Source organism: Cotesia typhae, unplaced genomic scaffold (assembly GCF_013202065.1).
Source record: "Cotesia typhae breed Kobodo isofemale line unplaced genomic scaffold, CoteBio_Ctyphae contig_20, whole genome shotgun sequence".
Taxonomy (NCBI): Eukaryota; Metazoa; Arthropoda; class Insecta; order Hymenoptera; family Braconidae; genus Cotesia; species Cotesia typhae.
The window spans coordinates 4,723,752-4,747,565 of record NW_027423725.1 but is presented as its reverse complement, the minus strand read 5'-3'; the positions used below and the strand labels follow the sequence as shown (position 1 = coordinate 4,747,565).

The 23,814-nt window shown below is 32.6% G+C and overlaps 1 protein-coding gene across 4 annotated transcripts in view; it reads left to right on the top strand.

Moving 5' to 3' along the window:
• Positions 1 to 3,355: 3,355 nt before the first annotated feature.
• The window catches only part of LOC141538161 (uncharacterized), a 79,867-nt gene continuing 59,408 nt past the window's right edge, over positions 3,356 to 23,814 (top strand). For 2 of the 4 annotated variants that reach the window (XM_074259512.1, XM_074259515.1), the window contains exon 1: positions 3,356 to 3,472. The gene's annotated coding sequence lies outside the window, so the exon portion shown is untranslated. Of the gene's footprint in view, positions 3,473 to 15,753; positions 16,097 to 19,218; positions 19,521 to 19,583; positions 19,835 to 23,814 lie in introns of those variants that run through there. The other 2 variants (XM_074259513.1, XM_074259514.1) reach the window with 2 other exon arrangements.

Below are 23,814 nucleotides of genomic sequence, written 5' to 3'. Positions count from 1 at the left end.
TTTATTCATTTTTATTTTAAGCGACACGACGACCGAGCGGTCTAATAACTGCCATTCTATTACGTCGTTTGATACGTCTCGTATCCCCCATTTAGAAAATTTTACAACAGACGGTAAAAACGATTCATTTTTAACATCGATTAAATGGGATTCGATTGACGAAAATATTTATTTAAAAATATGTAGTTCTACAGGATCGTAAGAGATTGCTAGGAAGGAAACAAAAAACAATTTCTTTCGAAAGAAATTTATTTTCAAAACTTATTTTATTTAGTCAACCTTTTCACAATAATAAGAACTTCTTTACAATAATCACCACTCAAATTCAAGCCTTATTTTCGTTTACGCAGTGGTTTCTATCATAGTGTCTATTCCCGATGATACCTTCATGTGGAGTGTGTATGCCGCGGTCTCTATCATAGTGCTTATTCACGACGATACCCTCATGTGGAACGTCTATACCGCGGATTCTAACTTACTGCCGTTGTACCCCCGACCCGGGTATCTCTTTAACGGTCTCTAAGTGTGCCCAGGAAACAGAGGAGGGTATCATGAATCCCTAGGCAACACTACACGGCGAAAAAAACAAAGGGATTCTCCCTAATTTTGCATAGGATAAATCCCTATGTTGACATAGGAATTTTTCCAATGTTAACGTAGAAATTTTTCCAATGGTAACATGGGAATTTTTTCCTCATTAACATGATAAAAATATCCATGTGACATAGGAAAAATTCATTTATCACTAAAATTTATGTAACTTAATTTAATCTATATACACACACACACACACACACACACACACACACACACACACACACACACACACATATATATATATATATATATATATATATATATATATATATATATATATATATATATATATATATATATATATATATATATATATATATATTAATTTTATAGATGTTGAAAATTTGAAAAATTTTATCAGTGATATATTAATAAATATATTAATATATTAATATATATATTAATTAATATACGTTTATTTTATTGTATTTAATATTTATTAATATACAATATTCTATATATGTTTGTTTTGAATTAAATAAATTTAAGAATTTAAGAGCTGCTTTTTTCGGTCTTCTTAGGCAAGAACAGCTTGGATGTTGGGCAAGACACCTCCTTGAGCGATGGTAACTCCAGAGAGGTTTGTTCAATTCCTCGTCGTTATGGATAGCCAACTGAAGATGACGTGGGATAATTCTGGTCTTTTTGTTGTCACTGATATATATAAAATTCGATATATATATCAAATTCGAAAATAATGCTGTGAAGCGGGAAAGAATAGGAGTTACGGATAATCATTACATGAAGCGTTTCATCATTCACGTAACAGGATATTTTTGTGGGAAAGGTTTGAGAAAGGATTAGGGAGAGGAACTTCTTAATGTGAGTGTATAGAATATGCGAGAAAAAATTCGAATAGTTCGGACTGGGATTCGAACCCAGAATCTTCCGATGACATGTCGGCTACTCTACCATTTGAGCTATCCGGTCTATACTAAATTTTTACTTTCGCTTATTCTATATACATTAAGCCACACCGTCCATCTTACGGTTAGCATTTTTCAAATTCGCAACCCTGTTGATAACATCCAATACAGTCCCATACAGAACAATAGAATCTGTAATGGCTCATATGTAATCTATCTGGAGTAAAAAATTTCCAGATAGATTGAGATTTGGAATCTATTGGAATCTATATGTAAGTCCACCATAGCGGAGTTTCTTTATTGGAATTAATCGGATTATAATGTTATTTGTATTTGTATGGATCTTATCTGCACCTTACACGTAGGTTTGTATCTGTTCTTTTCGTAAGTCTATATGGACAGAAAAACCAAACTGGATTTCCGAATTCAAAAAAGAAAATTTTTTTAATGATTTTTAATGACAATTCCACAATCGGAAAAAATTATGTATTTTATATGTAATAGCCATTCTGAAAATATCGTAGTAATTCCATATAAACTGGAAATAAATAATATATAATTTATCTGGCAACACCAATAACACGACATTTTGGTCTATGTTATTTTATGAGCAGTTACGAACATAATCAAATAATGTGTCCACTGGAATGCCTTAGGAATTGCAGCGACAAAAACACATAAAAAAACACCATTTTTATTGGATTTTCCAGTTCCATACTAAAAGTTATTTTAAAGATTTTTATTTGTAAGTAACTATTGAAAAATAATTTAAAATTTATTCGAATCAAGCAGAATATCCATAATGAAATTCTACAGTAAAAGTTAGTTGTTATCGGAGAATCCAGTTTTGAAATAAAAATAATTTTGATGTTTTTATTAATAAATTACGTTTAAGAGTGTCTCAAAATGATGTAATATTGATGATTATCCATATTTAATTTTTATCCCGTCTCATGGAATTCATGAGGATATCCATAGGTGTAGCTGTGGGCTTTTATAGGAATATTCAACTTTATGATAGAAATAATTCAATGTATTTATGTCTGTAAATAATTATTAAAATTACCTCAAACCTCTATGAAATATAATGGACTATACAAATTAGATTTATATGTCAGGTCTAATGTTATGTAAATGGATATACCCAGGTTCAGCTATTATATGTGCCTCTATACAAATATCCAGTCTTACATCAAGATTCCTTCTATATACTTTTATTTGCAAATTACAATCAAGAGTGTTTAACAAATATGTGATACTAAGTGGACTATCCAGATTGGATTTTTATTTCAAGATTAATGTTCTATATCTGAATAAATTACTCTGGCTCGCTGGCTGTCAATCGTTTTGAAAATTTTTTCTTCAGTTTCTGAAAAATACGTCAATAACAAAAATTGATTAAAAACTATTTCTTGTTTAGATTTTTTTTTAAGAAACAAAAAACGATTTCAATAAATATTTGATGATTTACATTTAGATACTGTAATATCTAGCGATGAAAATTAAGTCAGCCATCTAAAATTTTTATATTTTTTTTTTTATTGAAAAAATTATTACAAAAAAATAAGAAAAAAAAAATTTCATTTGTAATAAACTTGAATAATTTTAAATGTAATTTTTAAAAAATATTTTTCGGTTCCAATTTAATAAGTGAAAAAAAAAAAATTAAAAATTAAAAACGTTGGCTAACTTTAGTATTGTTATCTAGTGAGTAAATTATAAGTAAACGCTCGAGAAGAAAAGAGAAAAAGTCATATGTGTAAAAAATATGTTAACCCGCCAAAACGAAGGCACTGCTGCCACGTGGCAGCGGGGAAGGGGGTTACGCTGTTCGCAATCTGGCTCAGCCTAGACTGTTAGTCAGTTGTTCGCTAAGAGTTGTGTGTACAAGAGCTTTTGTAAGAAGTCAGTAATTGTGTGTCAAATTTTGTTTCAAAAAATAAATTCCGTGGTAATAGCAGAAGGAGACGTAAAAAAATTTTATTTGTCTAAACGACGTAAAGAAAACTGTAAGTACAATTATAATTATAATATAAAATCCCACTTTCTTTGTTAACAAAATCAAAATCAATTTCATAAATCCATTGTGTGTGCGTAAATGTCCTTGTAAAAGAAAATTACTGATTTCATTTATTGAAAAACTGAAATCTACTTTTATCTTGGTGTTTTTCAAATCAAAATTTCTTAATTTTTTAACAAAATATTTCCAACAATCGATATTAAAACCTCAGTAGATTATGGGATTCTAAAGTATTTTGTATGGAGTGCAAATTACAACATTAGAATCCGATAGGTTACAATATAAACTTTCATTGTGTTACTGGCGTCTTAATATTAACAAAGCTTAAATAATATTATTGTACTGAGGCTGGCTGTAAAAAGTTGATAGAATTTTTTTTAATATATTGTCTTATATTGAAAAATTCATTTATTCAACTTTAATAAATTTTTAAAAAATTAGTTTTTATTTTCGTTTGTGTCTTTAAGAACTAAAAAATAAATGTTTTGTTCTCCTCAATAATTGAAAAATTCCTATTTTTCACACTCTTAAATTTTACACTTTTTTTTTTGTTAAAATATGTCATTATTAATATAAAAACCCTTTGTAGTTCATGAACGTGATTGAAAGATATTCTGTATGGAGCGCCAATTACAACATTAAAATCCATTAGGTTCCAATAAAAAATTTATCTTTTTTTACTGACTCATGATAATTAATAATTAAAACGTTCTAAATTAAATTATACTCAGACTGTCTATAGTTAATAGATCTAAATTTTTTGAAATACCAATTATCTATTTATGAAATTTATGGAAAATTCTTTATTTAAGTTTATCGTTCAAAATTTTTTATCTTTTTTGTTAGAAATAAACATCCATGAGATTTGTAAATCGCTTAAATTTTAAGTCAATCAACTTATGAACTGTTATTAGTTTAATGTTTTTCTGTACTTTTTTTTTTTTGAGATCACAATTAATATTTCTTAATGTATATCGAAATTAATTTATCTTGAAACATTTCAGTTTGTTGCTCCTTAAGACTTGTATTATCGCAAAAATAAATTTTTTTTTCTCTGCAATAACGTTAGTATCTTGCTTCAATAACTGTGTATTTAGGTGAAAGGAAATTAACTTTTCACCGGAATTTTTAACCCTTTGCTCTACAATGCTTTTTTTTGGCAGAAGCATAGATGTAAAATACAATGAGAGTTATGATTTTTTATTAATTATAACTGAACAAGACCATGTAAAACAATTAGATGTTGATGAAGTAATAACGTTTTAATCAACAATTGTTTCAAAATTAGACATAGATTATACAGTAGAATTAAATTTGTTATGGAATTCTAAGATGTTTTGTACGGAATGCCACTTATAACATTAGAATCCATTAGGTTTCAATAAAAAATGTTTGTTTTGTTACTGGCGAATGATAATTAACAAAATTTAAATAATATAATTAAATTTAGACTTCCTACAACCTGTAGATATAAATTTTTTTATAGCAGGAATATCTATTTATTAGTTCGTTATTAACAATAATTAACTTTAAGTATTTATTTTATTTGCGTTAGTGTCCCAATAAATTTGAATTCGTAAATTTTATTTCGAAAAAATAAGAACAGTTTACTTTTTGGCGCTGCTAATTTTATTGTTTGTTTTTTTTTGTATAAAATATTTTCAATAATTGTTTGTATGGAACCTTAACAGATTATGGAATCGTAAGGTATTCTGTATGAATTTTCTGTAAAAATTTACACTTTTTGGTGTATGATAATTAACAAAGTTTTAAAAATATTACTATATTGAGGCTTTCCTATAAAAAATTCAAAGATACTTCCTAGAAGAATTATTACATATTTATGAATTATGATTAATCAATAATAATCTATTTTCAACATCACATTTTATTTTCGTAAATGACTTAGTAGTTTTAAATCCGTTACTCTACCATTCAAACATACTGTGGCTGCATTTTTGCGCTGAAGAATGTGATCCTAATTTTCTATAATATTTTTTCAATAAACTACTATTAGAAAACTGAACTAGTTCTGGGATTGGAAAGTATTTTATTTAATTATCGATTATAATATCAAAGTCCATTAGGTTTCATTATAAAATTTTATCACAACAACGAAGTACACGTCTCCAGTAAAGTACGAGCTGGTGGTGACTACAAGTTGAAGTACAAGTTCTTGGTGATATACATCTTCTACCTATCAGTATTACTAATTGTATGAATTCATTTACTGTCTAATCAAAATATGAATTAAATGAAGAATCATTTAATCAACCATTACAATTAATTAAAAAATATTTACAGCAATCAATCATGGATCTTACCAAGATAAATGAGGTTAATTGTCTTACTGGGATTCTTCCTGTTAAGAAAATGAATGAGTTGGAGTTTAATCGAGAATATAAGATTAACGGTATCAAAGCTATTACAACTCAGTATGGAACTAGGATTGTTGCTAATATAAACGATGAATTTAACATTTATCTACCATCAAGAACTATTCAACATCTAAAAGATGATAACTTCATGAAGAGTTTGAATGAATTAATAGATTCAAACTATCTGTTTCTGCGTTATCATGGTGGAAAATATAATAAATTTGAATTTATTAATTCTAGTCTTGATGTAAAAATGACCAGTGGAATTATTTAATCAATAAAATATTGAATTTCAATATAAATAATTCATTGTTTTTATTTATAATTCCTCACATTTTTAATTTAAGATTAATATTTATAATTCAAATTCAATAAGTTATACTTAATCATAATTTTTTAAGTTACTTATCATAATGATAGTTTGAATTTCGCGCTTCTTGTACTAGAGCCATCTACTATCAGTTTATTCTTAGAGCGTGAAAGCTGTCAATTCAAAAATATTAAAAAATTTTCTAGTTATATATACATATATAGAATAATACATGACTTTTAATTTAAATAAAAGATAAATAATTATTATTAGTTTACAATATTTTGTTATTAATATTATTAATATTTATTTAAATTAAAAGTTATGTATTATTTGATAAACTAATATGGGGTTGATGTGCTCTCTATCGTCAAATCCAAAAATCTTCTAGCGATATATTTTGAAAATCAATACGCAGTTTTTATTTTTAAATGGTTATATAAAATAATGCATGACTATTAATTTAAACAAATATTAATTATAAAATTTTAGAAAAACAAAAACTGATTATTGATTATCATAATTAAAAAATCAAAAACCATTACGCCATCTGTTGATAAGTATTAATATCAGTAGTAGTGTTGGAAAATTATTTGAATTTAATAACTAACAATAATTAATTCTATTCTTAATTAAATGTATTGGGATGAAATAATAATAACAATTATAATTCATTTATTTTAGATTTATTGAGTGCTTACAAACCAATCTTTTAAATTTTTTACATTTTCCAAGGCACATAAATCAGATAAACGATCATGATAATTACAAAAATGATTGTTACAAATTTTCATACTTTTTAGAGAGGGACATTTGAAATTATCGAGATCGATTACAATTTTATTATTACAATCAATTAAATTTTGAACCCATAACTTTTTCTCGATACCTTTGACATAAATAATTTTTTTATTACAAGTTAAATAATTGAGAACTTCTTTGAGCTTGTAATATGAAGTTGTTCCAGCATTCCAACCGATTCCATGATAATTTCGGATCAGCCAGGTATTCAGACGTTGATAGTTGACTGGTAACACCTTCCAGTGATATGGCGGTTGAAATAGTGTGCATGATAACTCTTCAATATTATCAATATCATGTTGAATTGTTATTGAGGCCAACTCCTTAACAATAAAGCGATTATCAGCTCCTCTGAATCCTTGAATGTCTAGAATGATCTCCATTTTTACTGCTCTTGACAACGAAGAGTGACTGAATGATGACTCTTACAATCAATTCAACCTTTTTATAACCCGATCTCTGGATTTTACCCCCACCACTCGATAATCTTATTGGTTAATTATTTTTCTTGATTAATTAATAATAATTTGATTGGTTATTCAAACTATACGGTAGAGTTTTGAACTGCGTAGTAGATGACATCATCAGACAGGTTTGAGTCTGTTCAAGGTTATGTAGTTCTCTTTGTTCTATTTCTGCTGCGTAGAAGATGACGTCATCGGACAGGTTTGAACCTGTTCAAGGTCGCGTAACTGCGAAGTTTTCTTTGTTTTACTTCTAACTGCGCAGTAGATGATGTCATCAAACCGTTTTTGAGGTAGAAGAGTGAGGGGTAACTGCGTAGTATCCTCTGGCTATAAAAGCAGCTCGCTGAGAGGGTACTTCACAACAGTGAAGTACAAGTTTACAGTGTGAAGTACGAGTTTACAGTGAAATATTGTGAAGTACCATAGTAAAATACTGTAGTGACTCTGCTACCCTGGAAGCTGCTACCTGCTGCCGAAATCTGCTGTTGGAATCTGCTATCTGGTCCTGGAATCTGCTGCTGGAATCTGCTATCATCACCAGGATGTACGGGTGCCGTCTACCATTCAGGCGAATGCATGAATTGGAAACTGGGCATAATTATGAGATCACAAACATCAGAATAGTTAGAACACAATTTGGATTCAACGTTGAAATATGCTTGGACAACACTTGTTCAACGTTTCTCCCTGCTGCATGCAACCAGAAGTTTTTGAATAAGCCGCATCTACTTGCAAAGATGAAGAATATTATCAATAATGGTGAAAAGATTTATTTGTATGACATCGGTACATCATACAATAAATTTAAATTCATTTACACACCATCTATACCAACTGTGCAATTAATGAAAAAGTTTAAATCTATGTAATGTTACTAATATATTTCGTATTTATTATAGTAAGGTTTATAATTAGAAACCCAAAATTATAAAAAAGTTTTTCTTTATTTACTATTTTTAATTACATCATGTTTATTTACTATTTTTAATTACATTAAGTTTATTGATTAGTACAGGATCAATAATTTTATTTATTTGTTGTATTCGTCGGTGAAATCGTTCTCCGTCTCTTGCTGCTTGTTCCCATGATCCTTTCCTCGCTTGTCTGGATGCAAAGTCCCATACATACATGTAATGTATGGTGGGTTTGGGATCAAACTGCACCATTAAGTAAGTTTTCTCACAGTGCTGCTGATGGGATTGTACTCAATTATTCGATCGTGAATTATCAAGCAGTAAGCAGCAGTTTGATTTGGAAACTGTACTGATGATTCAAATTCCAGGCGTATATATCACAGGTCCAGACTTGATTGACTCGTTCTGCTTGGAACAGTCAATTATATACAGAGGTGCTTTATTCAGAAAATTTTTTTTAGCCAATAGCGGTTCAGCTTCTTTTCCATAGTAAGCACTTTGAAAATTTGTGTACATATCATACATCAAGGCATACTGATTATGCACAATGTTGAGGTTCAAATTTCCATATGGATAACTCTGAGAGTTCAAGAACAGCTTAATGTCTCTAATGTTGCAGTGGTCAAACTCGCTTGCATTTTGATCCGGTTGATTCTTTCTTGCTGTTTGGAATCCAAGGATAACAAAACGAGGTTTCTCAAGCTGATTTGTTGTTTTGATTATCCAAATATGCTTGTTGGTAGCTGGTAGCAGTGGATACTCATACAATTCCCAAGTCCGGAAACTGATTGGGATAGCTGGATCGGAGGTTATGTAATTCAACACCTCGATTTTTTGCTTGTCAGACATTGTTATATACGGTACAATCCACTCAATTTTTTGAATCGTAATTGAAACATTTTCATTCTCAACGGTAACAACATAAGCATTTTGATCAGTATTTGATCTGATCAGTATCAATTCATGCTTGGCATTCACGATAATTCGTTGATAATCTTCAGCAAATCCAAGAATGAAACTCAGCGGTACTGAGACATCAAAGTAACCGTTATTATCAGTCAGCTTGTTGTCATCTTCATTAACAATCCAACCAGCATTTTCCAGAATATTTTGTTGTCCCGGGCTCTGAGAAGCGTATCCTTTCATAACACCGGTGATACCAACATTCTTACATCTATCGATTTCTACACCATTGAGCTCATAACGCATCTCTTCAAACATATGACAAACAGCCATGTTGACCATCTTCGTAGTAGCACTTACAGCAGTACCATCAGCTTTCCTCATTCTTCCATAAAAATGTAATGTGCTCTTGCTTGGGAGCAAGCACAGATCTTGATGTTGAACAGCAATCCTGATTTCATCACTGTTGTTGAATGTTGATGATGCATATGGCAAGTGTGAATGAGCTTCACAGTGTGCAATAGATTCATCGAAAATAATCGATTTTTTTATATCTAAGATTTCCGCCATGGTATAACGCAAGCTAGACAACAAAAATTTATTTTTATCTTATGAATTTTCCACGTAATTTTAGTCCTAGACTTTTTAGGAACTCTGTTCTGATGTGTTAACACTTTCAGAGCTTGATGATGACTGATAATCTTTGGGCATGCTGCAATCCTTTTATACCCACTACCAGTCTTTGTCTCGTATACGATACCCATTACAGACTTTTTATATGCAGTCTTATCGTTATCGTCTCGCCACGGAAATTTGCTATTCTCCCGTCTTGGTCAACAATGCGTAGTCTCAAGTTGTGTATTGCTCGTACGGCGACTGGCAGGTAAATGATGTTTGTTGGCACTTCCACTATTTTATATCCTGCTGGAACCCTTGGAAAAAATTCATGGATTGTATGATTCTTCTCACCATTGATGTACGATCCAGTAGTTATATTGCACTCGATTCTCAGAGCATTGATTTTTAATATTTTCACTGGTAAATCAGATTTATGAGTTATGTTAGGTTCAAGAACCCGATTGGTAAATCCAAGTAATGATCCAATGGAATCTTCAGGTTCAAAATTTATATATTGATCACATTTTATTTCACTTCTCAACTCATTGTTGTTTGCTTTTAAAGTGAAACTTAGTTCAGGTAATGTCTTGTTTATATAAGTTTCAATATCTTTAATTTCATAACTCCCTGTTGGTATAGTTATTTCTTGAAATCTCTTGATTATACTTCTTTTGGATCTTTTTGATGACACATAAAATTTATTAGCACCAACATCAATATTTGGTATTGAATTAAATGTTAGGAGCTTAACAAGCCCAAGAACATCATTTTTTGTTGGTGATAGCTCAATCGGCGGAAAATAATTTGCCTCCAGTATGGAGGAGTTTCCGGATAGTGTCAAGGTGAATGACTCTGCCATGACTGATGCTTGTATTCCCGAGTCACTTCAATTTATAGTTGTCCAGCCAGGAATTTTAAGCACAAATGTCCACATATGATTGTATCAAAGTCTTGATATCTTTTATGATTGTACTTTACGCTACCAACATCGAGATATTTCATCAAGTCTTGTGGGGGTTGCAGATTGCCAAAACTGTCAAAATAAATTACTTGATCATGATTCTTCTTGTATGCAACCCAGTGAGTTCCAGGTCCAAGTTTATCATCTAAATTTATTATAGCTGATTCATTTATCTTTGGTCCAGATTTTGGTAAATCATTTCTCATGAAAACTCCACGAAAATTTGGAATTTCAAGTAGCTTGGCATACTTTAATAAATCGATGTTAGTCAGTGCTCGATGTGGTAGCTCTACTGGTTTTTTGACTTCTTACAACCAGTTCCCTCTGGGTATGGTTTCAGATAGAGCCCCATACAACTTCGGTAAGGTTTGAGGTATAATCCTCTACCTACAGCTATTTCCTCCATCTTCAAGTTGTGACGTTTCTTTTCAACAAGTTGATTTTTAGCTGCGCTTGCATCGTTCACAGCTTTTGCAACACCTGCAGCTCCACCTGTCAGAGCACCAACTGCTGATAACCCTGCGAACAGGGGAATCAAGAAAGGAAGTACTCCACCAATCTTTGATGGAACTGGTAGAATACGAGGCAATCGAATGTTTTTCTTTCCACCAGCTTTCTTGACAGCCTTGCGGGCACCTTCAAGGGCTGTTTTAACCGGATCTCCACCAGGTTGCATAGACTTTTTAGCTCCATCTACAATCTGTCTTAGAGCAACATCCTTTTTCATGGAAGTCTTTCTTTTGACTAATTTGCGTTTATTTATCTTACGCTTCATTGTTTTTCTTTTAATTGTCTTACGCTTAGGAATAGGTTTTTCTTTTTTTTAAGACCCATACCGAAACGTCTTTTTAACTTCATGATTTTATTTACACTCCAAGCAGCAGCTTTCACCAATAGTAGCGTCCCTCGCTTGAAATCGTTGCCACGCTTTCTCAGCAAGAATTTTATCAGCCTCGTGACGGGCTTCCAAATTTTCACGATTTTTAGAGTAAGCTATATCGTGTTCCTTACACGCAGCGACCAGAGGATTTATGCCTGGATCACCTCGAGCTAACCTCTTAGCTAACTTTGTACCTGGACCGCAGTACTGGTACCCAGGGATATGGAGTTCAAGTGGGAGCTTATTGATTATGTTGTTGAACAAACCTTTACCACGTCTGCTCTCAGACATGTCACATCGAAGACTGACTCGCTTATCTATATAAGCCGGTATATATACCTCTTGAGCTCAGAATACAATCAGCAGTCATGGACAACAAACCAAGAGCTCAGTTGCCAGTTATCAATTTTGATCAAATTGTTCAAGGAACCGGTGTGAAACTCAAACGACACGGTGCTTTACTTCCCAACAGTATCCGTGCAGTGTTTTGCGGACCATCAAACTGTGGAAAGACCAACGCTCTACTGTCTCTTATTGTACATCCAAACGGCTTGAAGTTTGAGAATATATATCTTTACTCAAAGTCTCTTAACCAACCAAAGTATCAGTTTCTCGAAACACTGCTTAAACAGATTGATGGTATTGAATTCTTCACATTCAGCGATCATGAGGCTGTAATCAAGCCTGAAGATGCAAAACCTAACTCCCTGATGATATTTGATGATGTTGCTTGTGAAAAACAGGATCACATCAAGGCTTTTTTCTGCATGGGTCGACACAAAGATATTGATAGCTTTTATCTCTGTCAAACTTATACACGAATACCTAAGCATCTGATTAGAGATAACGCAAACTTTCTCGTGCTACTCCGTCAAGATGAAATGAATCTGAAGCATATTTATAATGATCATGTCAATACAGACATGTCGTACAACTCATTCAGAGATTTATGCTTGGCATGTTGGAATAAATATGGGTTTGTGGTAATAGATAAAGACAGTGAATTGAACAGTGGTAGGTATCGCAAAGGATTCGACTGCTTCATTAGTATAAATTGAGGTACTTTAGAGAGTGATAGTCATACATGCTGTAGACGTTAACCTGTCAACATGAAGCCTGAAGAAATATCAAAGCAGAAAGATATTCTGCATCAGATATCTCAAGCCAGTGATGCCATCCGACGGAAGTACAAGATGTTGAAGTTGGGTAAAGATACAGCTGAGAAAGCTATGGAGGAAATATTCAAGCCTATTGTGACACCACTCCAGAGTATAGTTGAATCTTCAAAGTTGAAAGGGGAAAATATTAAAAAAGAAGAAAAACCACAGGTTCAAAAACAAGAGGTTGAAAAATCTTTGTATGATGATCCAGAAGTATACAACAGTTTAATAACAGATGATGAAAGTTCATTTGATAATACAGCACTTGCTATTACTCAGCCACCACCATCAACAAGTACTCCAGCTCGTAGAAATCCTCTTCTCACTAATTATAATTAGTGAGATAATTATCTACAACGTTTAAGTAAAAAACATAAAGATAATGATATGAGATATGGTGTACGCAGAAAACGTGGTGAAATGCATATGGGTGATTCACCTATTTCATTTGCAAATGATACAATAACTGTCAAAGAAAAAAATTATCCAATAACTCCTGGGTTGTTGGAATTATTATTTAGAAAATCACCAGAGGATGCACTCATCACCCCAGATGATAAGCATCGATATATTTGGACGTCCACTGGACAATGATAAGTCAGGTCAACGAGGCCCTGCTGGTAGAGGTTTCAATGTAACTTCTGATGGAAACTATAACATTGAGAATAAAAGGCTGTGCAATCTCGGTAATCCTTCAAATGAACATGATGCGGCGACAGTGCAGTTTGTACTGAGACAGATGTCTGAACTGAATAAAAGTATAGACAGTGAACAGAAAGAGATTATTTCACATTTACACTCTGAAATAGTAATACTGAAAGCTGCTGTGAGAAATTTGCAGACAGCTATTGAGGAAGTTAAAGCAGTACTTTCCTCTCATCAAAATAATATCAAATATCTCGTTAATAATTTCAATGGAAGAGAAAAAGGTGGTGATAGCTGAAGAGCTTCACAAACCAGCTCGCAGGAACTATAAACGTCGTCATGTTGATATCCGAGGTCTCGATGAGACTTGGCAAGCCGACTTGGTTGAGATGATTCCATATGCAACAGTCAATAAAGGATACAAGTATCTGCTTACAATCATAGACATATTTTCTAAATATGCCTGGGCAGTTCCAATTAAATCAAAAAGTGGTGGAGATGTCACTAGTGCTATGAAGTCTGTACTCCAGCAAGGTCGTGTTCCTAAGAATCTCCATGTTGATCAGGGTAAAGAGTTTTACAACAAAGAATTCAAAGATCTGATGAAGCAGTACAAGATAAATCTGTATTCAACATTCAGCAATCTCAAAGCATCCATATGTGAACGTTTCAATAGAACACTCAAGACTAAAATGTGGCGCGAGTTTACAGCTCGCAGCAGCTACAAGTGGACTGATGTACTTGATGACTTGGTGAATACATACAACAACACCAAACATAGTACCATCAAAATGAAACCTGTTGATGTTACCGCTGCTCAGGAGAAACAACTATTGGAAAATATATATCAACCACTGAAAACCAAATCGAAGCAGAAGCAGAAGTTCAAAGTTGGAGACGAAGTCCGAATCAGCAAGTACAAGCATGTTTTTGACAAAGGATACACGCCAAACTTGACAACAGAAATCTTCACAATCAAATCGGTGCAGAATACGAATCCAACGACGTACAAGCTCGTGGACTATCAGGATCAACCAATTGAAGGCGGATTTTACAACGAAGAACTCAGCAAAGTCAAATATCCAGATGTATATCTTGTTGAAAAAGTAATTAGAAAACGTGGAAATAAATACTATGTTAAATGGTTAGGCTTTGATACTAAACATAATAGTTGGATCAATAAATCAGATATATAAAACACAAATTATATTTACATTGTTTTTATTTACAAAACCTTAATACATAAATCCTTAAAAATATATTTACATTATTTTTACTATTACAAAACTTTTTGTCTCTTATTATTATTTTCATCATCTACAAGTTTTCTTTTCTTAAAATCTAAGGAGCCTTTATAACCACCCCAAGGCACAGTATCAGTGCTTGCCTCAATGAGTTGACGTTTGTCATCAGCCCAACTGGGAGCAAGTTTCTCCTGTTTTACTGTGTGCACTTGATGTTTTTTGCTTTTTATCATATACTGCTCTTTCTTCAACAGCACATTTTCAAAAAGACATCTTTTGAAGTCATTAAACATGATGGTCTTCAAGGCTGATCCTCCGATACCCTTTGCCCTTTTCTTGATTCTATCCTTTTCCTTCTTAGGATCATGGATTTCAAAGGCATACAATTTGGCTCTGAGACCCACGAACTCGGACATGATTTTTCCATTGTTCTCATCCTTCATGAGTCCCAGAACCTTTTTGTTAACAAGGGGCATGTTGAAGACGTTGTTAGGTGGGTAATCGGAAGTATCAAACCTTGAGATATCACGTTTGATGTCTTCATAGATGTTGGGTACATTGAATTGGTAAATTAGACTGTCTGTGTCAGTGTACAATAATTTAGATGTTTTTGCATAATTTTCAAGCATATAATTATAGTGGAAGTCATAAATAAAAGTCTTGGATAAATCTAATATACTAAAGCCTACATATATTGGTTTGTTGAAGCAGACTCTAGCTTTTTTAAGTTCTACTATAACCATGTCTTCATCGAAAATTGTAAGGCTCTGGAAGTTAGGTCTACATACTAAATCGGATACATTGTATCGACCTTGCCACTTCGTTCCCAAATATACATCTTTATATTTTCTTACATTTTCCATCGTCTTTCCGAAAACTGCGTTATTCATTAATTTATAAAAATTTTTTCAAACTCATTTTTCGCTAATTTTCGGCAATCAGTATTTTTTTATCAATGTATGACTTGAGCCAGTCTGACTGCTCAAATTTCAAGACTCGATGTATTTTCTTAAGTTCTAAGCCTAAATCTAAACATTGTTTTAAATTCTTATAATGTATTACATAATTAGACTTATCATACAGAGTTGTTGTTAATTTTTGTTGTTTGCTGCCAGGTGGTACAAAATGTTCTGGGCATAAAGGTAGATCTTTGTGTAGATCATGTAATTTCTCAGGATAGTGTAGGTCCACTTCAAGGATGTAGCCTACACTCTCATCATCATTGAAAAACTGATCTACATTGTCTACATTTTCAACCTATTCAAATTTACCCGTGGGTAAAGACGTACTCATCGCTGCGCCATACAAATTATTTACATCGTAGTACATCAGGTATGTTTCGGGGTTGTTTGAATTAAAATCTTTGCCCATATACCGGTTGTTAGCTTCAGCATGTCTATTAGCACACATCGATACCCCACCGCGAACACCCTTTTCAATGAAAAGAAGCATCTCAGGATCAGTTAACAGTTCAAGTTCTACTTCAGTATGCTTTAACATTGCCGAGTTCGAAAGACCTGGTGCTATATAAAAGTGTAGAGCATCTAGATTGTATGTCTTAAAGCAACTGAGTCTAAAATTCTCAAAAACATCAGCCAAGAGAAGGACATCTGTTTTTAGGTATAGATCTGAGTACTCTCCAAGCGTGTTGATTTTAAACTCGTTCCAAACTACTTGAGCAAAAGCATAATCATCATTGGAAATAGTTGAGTTTGTTAATTTAGAATAAAATGATTCCTGGTCAGGTAATTGTCTCTCGTCTAGTCTGTCAATGCTGTCAATGTACTCATACGGGAATACACCCTTACGTATTACTAATTTAAATTTGTTAGGGTCAGGGTAGTGTAGTCGCGTAATCTGTTTGTCTTTGTCATCAAGGTATGAAGCTAATTTCTCTAAACTGGAGGCCATGAATCTAAAAGAGTCAATAAATCTTAGAGAGACTAAAGTATTTTTAACTGATTTTGTGAAAGAAATGTAACGCTCTTTATTGATTAGTAATAATGAAATTTCACCCTCAAATACTGTAGCTAAGGATTTAATTATAAAGTGTGAGTCATAGCCGGATAAATTATGAAAGACAACTGGGATAATGGTAGATTTCTGATAATTAACGTTACATGATTTATGAGGTGCGTTTCTATAGTTACCCGTGAAGTGACAATGATCATAGACTTTATCTGTTTTAGAAGTGATTGGTTTTTCACAGATGTGACACTCAGTTGCCTGATTGTGTCTATCTTGTTGCTCTTTCGTTAAAGGTTTCATTTTAATGGGATTCTTTAGAATTTTTTCAAAGTCCAGAGCTAATGACTCTAATTGTTTAATAAACCAGTTTATGCAATCAGGAGAACGGTTTAATTCAAATTTGGAGAGTGTGTTATCATAGCTTCAATGTACATAGTAAGCAATACTGTGTGGAACATGTTTATTAATTGTCTTTTCATCATCTCCTGGGGGTTCGAGTGTGCATTCTAGATCCGCGTAAACCACAAACGGCACAGTATCTTTAGACTTAAAATCTTTGAATTTCAAAATTTTATTTTTTTCACTGGGAAATTCCATGCGGACTTTGTTAGATTTAAAACAATCTACTCGGTGCTCTAAATAACATTTTTCTAATTTGAAATGATTCAAACAACGATCACAAAAGTATAATCTATGTCTACCTAGAGATATTTGACTTGTAATTAATCCAGAAAGATTATGTATCCATGCAAAGTGATAGACAGACTCAATATTATCTAAATTATCAGTATAATTTACACTTTTTTTAATCATTAATAAATGTATTGTTGGTATTTCTGACTCGAAGTTACTTAAATATAATGGGATAATAGTACTTTTTTCAGACTTTTTACCCGTGAATTCTGACTCTATACCATATACATTAATGCTAAGATCATTCATTTTTTCAAATTTTGGTATATCATTAAGTTTGATTGGAAATTGAATACCTTCATAATTTAATCTGACGCTGAAGTGTCGATAACTTGTAGGATCACCCGGAACCAATACTGGTGGATGCAAGGCAGCGTTGACACACCACAGGAAGCAGAACTCATCATTGTTCTGGATGTTCGTAACCGCATTCTTCTTCTTGACAATATCCTTTGGCAATCTGACGAAGGTGGAGTTTCCAACTTGGGTTGGTGTGAATCGTGACATGGTTACCATCAAGCTGTTCGGTCCAAGCAGACTTCATCCGGAACCCTCATGTTCAAATTCTTCAATTCTTTGAAGTAATTTGTCGTATACATGTTCACTGTACCAATCCTGGAGAGATGTAGCAGGGAGAATCTCACGACTTTTAGTGATGAAAGACTTTCGCTCTTCTACATCTTCTTGTTTCCGGAATGTACAAAAGAGTTCAACATTCACTTTCAGCCCTGCCAGATCTCTCAAGACACTCTGTACCTTGTTGATGATGATGTCCTGTGAGGCCTGGAGAAACGATGCTGGATCGTTGTGATGTTGGTTGACAACACATCCAGTCTGGATGTTACCAGCAAAAGCATTCTCCAAGTCCTTCCATTTGACTCCTTGGTTAAGATCTCCACCAACAACTTGGTTACCGAGTCTGGAGAACTGATCGGTAAACCAGTTGAGTTGGTTGATGTGCGCTTGAATACTTCGTCTCACTTGAATTGTTGTTCCAGGATCCAGTAATATTGTGTTGATGTATTCAATGGTCTCCTCACACACTCGTAAACACCTTTGACGATGTTCATCAGTGAGCTGCTCTCCCAACAGATCAGCATATGAGACTGCAATAGTGTCCACCAAGTTCTTGAGAGCCTCGATGAGGTTATGTTGTGCCATTTTGGAACGAGAATCACTACTGTCTTACACAATATTATAGGTTATGTACACTGTTTATAGGTTATATACACTGTTTATAGGTTATATACACTGTTTATAGGTTATGTACACTTTTAAAGGTTATGTCACTGTTTATAGATGATGTACACTACACAATAGTTTTTGTACACTGGACTATACTCGCGTACTTCACAACACTGAACTTCACTATATTTTATAACACTGAATACTGTTTAATCACGAGAGATGTACTTCGTTTTTGTGAAGTACGGCTTGAGCGCGCTGCTTTTATAGCCAGAGGGTACTACGCAGTTACCCCCCACTCCTTTACCTCAAAAACGGTTTGATGACGTCATCGGCTACGCAGTTAGAAATAGAACAAAGAAAACTGCGCAGTTACGCAACCTTGAACAGACTCAGACCTGTATGATGACGTTATCTACTACGCGGTTAGAAAATTCTAGACGAGAATGAGTCATCTACTACGCAGTTAGGAATAAAGCAAAGAGAACTACGCAGTTACCGTGACCTTGAACAGGTTCAGACCTGTTTAAAAGTAGACAGAAACCTCGACAGATGGCGTATCTTCTCACATGTACTCCTCATACGTACAGTTTGAATATATTAATCTTTTCAGAATATAAACAATGAAATGCACCTGTGATCTAAGCAACTATTATTGATGCTGAGATCACAGGTGCATTTTTTAACAAAAATGTAGGAAATCAGAATCAAAATTTGAAATGGCGGAAATCAGACTCAAAATGGCGGATATTATACTTAAAATGACGGCTCGATATAAAAATGGTGGAAATTAGATTCAAAATGGCGGATTCATAACATAAAATGGCTGAAGTTAGATTCAAAATGGCAGATTTCAGATAGCAGCCACCAAAATGGCGGATAACAGCCACCAGATGGCAGATTCAAAATGGTAGGAAAATAGCGGATAAATTTTAAAAATGGCGGGAAAATGACGGATAGATTTCAATTACAGAATTCAGTACCAGCACCACCTATGAAAACAACCGATAAAAACCTCATCCATAACCTCAAAATGTCATACATATCTACTACCGGCAACACCTACTATCGGTAAAACAGGTCACTCATATCTACAGAGGATACGTACCATGGACACGAACCCACTGCTGATGAGGTAGATCTCAGCTCAGCATGGGTGCGAAACCCGTGATCTGTTTTACCGACTGAGTATCACCTCCCTATTTGCCTACTTTTACCAGCTTCGTAAGATATATTGTTTGATTAAAATTAAATTCTATTTATAAGCCACTTCATGCTTTATCGAATACTTTAAAATCGGCTAAAATTTTTTTACTTTGAAATTTTCACCATTTATTCAACGAGATATGCTCCGTTAAGCATTTTTATATATTTTTTTACTAGAAATAAATTATAATTTCTAGAAAAAATTCTATTATTTTTATTACAAGAGTGCGTCTCTGGACATCATATTCATACTTATGTAATTTATTACATTATTCTTGATTTGATTATTCCGGCATTAGTAATAAAAAAATCGTATATTGTGCAACTCTTGTGCAATTGTCTAATACTTATACCCGAACAAATAAACATACTCATTTTCGTCCTGAACTCAACTTCTCTTTTGTGGACAATCGATTATCTAAAAAATACTGTGATTTATTTATTTATTAAACGATAATATAATGAAGATATACTTTACGAAGTCAAAACAAAAACGATAAAGACCTCCAATGATAATCTGAAGGTTTTATATTTGAACTGATCAATAACGCCTTACATTTTTTCCTCGGTCAAAAAATAAACTATCAAGAATTAATTGACGCATAAAAAAAAATTGTTACATTTATATAAAGAATGAGAATTTCATATATTAGATTAAAATTCGCAATACATAATTAAAGAAGAAATTTCTGATTCTACTCAGATTTAATTAATTTTTTTGGATCGACGTTCTTTCACGTATCTACAATGTCATATCTGAGCAAACCTGGATATACTCATTTATAATTTACATCATATATTCTATTGGATTTAAATAATTTGAAGATCTGAGCAGATCTGATTAAATCTCTTTAAATCTGTGTTTTTTTTTTAAGAGTCAATTACAAAATTAGTATAAATATTACACCTAGAAATGTATTTTTGTATGGTAACTACAGACGTTATTGACTAAAGGTTTTATTTTGAGTTTAACCATTGCATTCATCGACTTTCAAATATCTTGTTACTCTATCAATATCCAATTTGCGTACCACAAATTTTTCATATTACTTTAAAGATCACTTCAATGTATTCAATTTCCCGCGTAATTACTTCCAATTCTATTAGATTAACATTTATAATTATATTTTGTCATAGAAATCTAATGGTGCTGAATCCCAAAAAAGAGTAAACAAACAGTACCTATAACAATCTCACTACCCGAAACGCGTTTGCATAAGAACAAAACAGAGGTGGAACTTCTTGCAGCAGCAGTCTTCTGATCACTCTGTTTCTGTGACAAAAAATGAGAATAATATTGAAGATGTTTCAGAAAATTTAAGTAATTTAGAGTGTCTCGTGAGTAATAATGAGTCACTCTTAAGCAGCGATAATCATACAAATTCAAATCTTTTTGATAATGAACATACTGAATTTCTGGACGTAAACAATTTGAATAATGTACATAATATGAGCTCAGAAAGCTCTTCAGACAACGATGGTTCTTCTTTTCATATAAACTGTGATGATTTTTCATCTGAAGAAACTGATTTTTCGTCGGATAGCCATTCTGATAGTACAAAAGAAAATGATGTTAATTGTTCCTCTAATAATAATTGTGCGTCTTGTAATGAATCAAATTTATTTAACACCGACCATATGCAAGGTAGCCTCATGATGTTTCCTAGAGTACAATTAACTATTGCAGATGTTTTATTAATGATTACTGTTTACTCCATAAAAAAAAGATTAACTAAAAAAGATGAAAATGATTTAATCGAGCTTGTAAAGCTTTTAGCTGGCCCGGAATTCTCATCATGGAACCCTTCGCAACATGCACGAGATAAAGCATATAATCCCCCAAAATCTAAAATTAATACACATTTTTATTGTACGAATTGTAATATTATATTAACTTCTCATAACTGCAAAAGAATGAAAACAAAATCTATAAAATGTACAGACTGTGAAACCCAGTACAACTTAACACTAGAAAGCCCCAACCAATTTATACTCATCGATTTTGAGTACCAACTGAATACTCTTTTGCATGAAGAGGATGTTCAAAAAGATTTATTGCAAACATTGACTAAAATTAGTGAAAGTCAAAATAATGGTGGTAATTAATGACATCTATGATTCTAAACTATATAAAAACATTCAAGGTTCTTCACCACAAACATTAACATACAATCTTAATACTGACGGTGCACCAGCATTTAAAAGCTCCAATCGTAGTTTTTGGCCAATACAATTACATTTAAATGAACTTTCACCGCGAATTCGCAAACAAAATATAATTCTTGCTGGTATGTCTTTAACCTCATCAGAACCTAGTCCGGAAATAATGAAAATTTATCTTTCAAAGTTCATTGATGATGCTGAAAAACTTATGAAAAATGGATTAAACATTACTATACGTAATTCAAATGAACAGAAAAATTTTAAATTTCATTGTCTTCTTGTATGTGTGGATTCAGTTGCTAGGCCTGTCATACAAAATCGATATCAGTTTAATGGCTATTATGGTTGTAGTTGGTGCTACCCTGATTAAAAATATTGATTGAAAAGTATTGGGAATCAGTCACCCTATGTAAACTGTATATCTATATATACATGAAAAAGAATTGAAATTATTCAAAAGTATTCTAATTTCATCATTTTCAATCCTTTTCAATCAATATTTTTAACCAGGGTACGCACATGGTGAATATTATAATTCTGCTATGCGTTATCCAATAGTTGAAAATGACCCTGCTTTAAGGACGCATAATGATCATGTTCTTGATATTGAAAATGGTGAAAAATTAAGTCGTCACATCAATGGTGTAAAAGGACGCACAGAACTATTACGATTAAAACATCTGGACTGTGTGTGGAGTTTACCTGTAGATTACATGCATGGTGTTTTGCTAGGTGTTTCTCGGCAATTATGGTCTATATGGACTACACCAAAAACCCCGTATTACTTAACGTCCAAGAATCGTGAAGAAATTGATAAACAGTATCTTAGTATAAAAAGACCACATGAAATCCATAGGCTGACGAGATCTATTAAAATTATGGCAAAATGGAAAGCATCAGAATGGGAGTCATGGTTGTTGTTTGACAGTTTGCCTTGTTTGGATGGAATTTTAAAAAAAGAGTGCTTTAATTCATATTGTCTATTTCCGTCTAGCATTTATAAACTTTTATCTGGGAATATAAGTGCGAGAGATATCGTTCAATGTGAATTAGATTTATTGCAATTTGTTGGCGAATGTCAATTATTTTATGGAAAATAAGTAATGACGTTCAATTTACATTCCTTAGTTCATGTCAGTGAATCGGTAAGACAAAGTGGTCCTCTCTCTTCTAGCAATATATTTATTTTTGAAAACGAAATATTCAATTATAAGCTTAAAATAAATGCTGCTCATGGTGTTTCCCAGCAAATTGTTATGGCAACTTTAAAAACAAATTACATTCGGAATAACATCGACAATGCTACAGAATCAACCGTCTGTCGAAGTTACTGTAAAAATTTATTTCTTCCTCAATATTTAACTAAATATTTACTTACAAGTAATGATGCAATGCTTACTAGTAAAGCGGATGAACCAAATGGGAGAATTCTTCAACTGCTTCGCCAATCGAATATTGAAATTACACATGATGTTAAAGTTTACGGCAAATGTTTCTTTAGAAAAACAGTTATTCATAGTGTTAAGTATACTAGACCAAAAAAAACTGATAATACTACTATTTTATTGAAAACTAAGAAAAAAAATGCAAATACATGACTTTGTTGTTGCAAATAACATCTGTTATTTATATGGACATGAACTTATAACGAGTACACCTGAATTTTTTACATCACGCTTAAAACATATATTCGAAGTAGACAATATCCGAGGAGATGAGATTTTTGTTAATGCTGAGTGTTTTGAAGCAAAACTATCATTTTACACCACTGGAGTAAAGAGTTATGTTTCTTTGCTACCAAGACACTTAGGAAATTAACAAGATGATAGAACAAT